This window comes from Myotis brandtii, unplaced genomic scaffold, assembly GCF_000412655.1.
Source record: "Myotis brandtii unplaced genomic scaffold, ASM41265v1 scaffold59, whole genome shotgun sequence".
NCBI classification, from domain to species: Eukaryota; Metazoa; Chordata; class Mammalia; order Chiroptera; family Vespertilionidae; genus Myotis; species Myotis brandtii.
In genome coordinates this window covers 6,262,091-6,262,433 of record NW_005370223.1, presented here as the reverse complement: position 1 = coordinate 6,262,433, position 343 = coordinate 6,262,091, and positions in this window count along the sequence as shown.

Below are 343 nucleotides of genomic sequence, written 5' to 3'. Positions count from 1 at the left end.
AGTGCGAAGACATTTTTAAAAGATGAGAAATTAAAAGCGATGTAGGTTGTCCCAGGTCCGCCAGTAGAAGTTTGTTATGCGGTAGTAACATTAAAATAAATGATAGAAATGCGAGCTTGGAACATCAGCAATCCCCTCTCCAACACTGGTTCTTTATTCATAAGGGCTGGGTCTGACTGCACCAACACCTCTTAAAATGAAGACATAAAAGCCACGCTCCTTAAAAAAAAACAAATCCTGCTGCACCGCACTGCAACTCACGAGCACCGGGGACGTGCTCACGCGGTCGCTAACACGGGGCCCACGGGCCCTGGCCATTGGGAACCCGCTTCCGTTAGGGGCG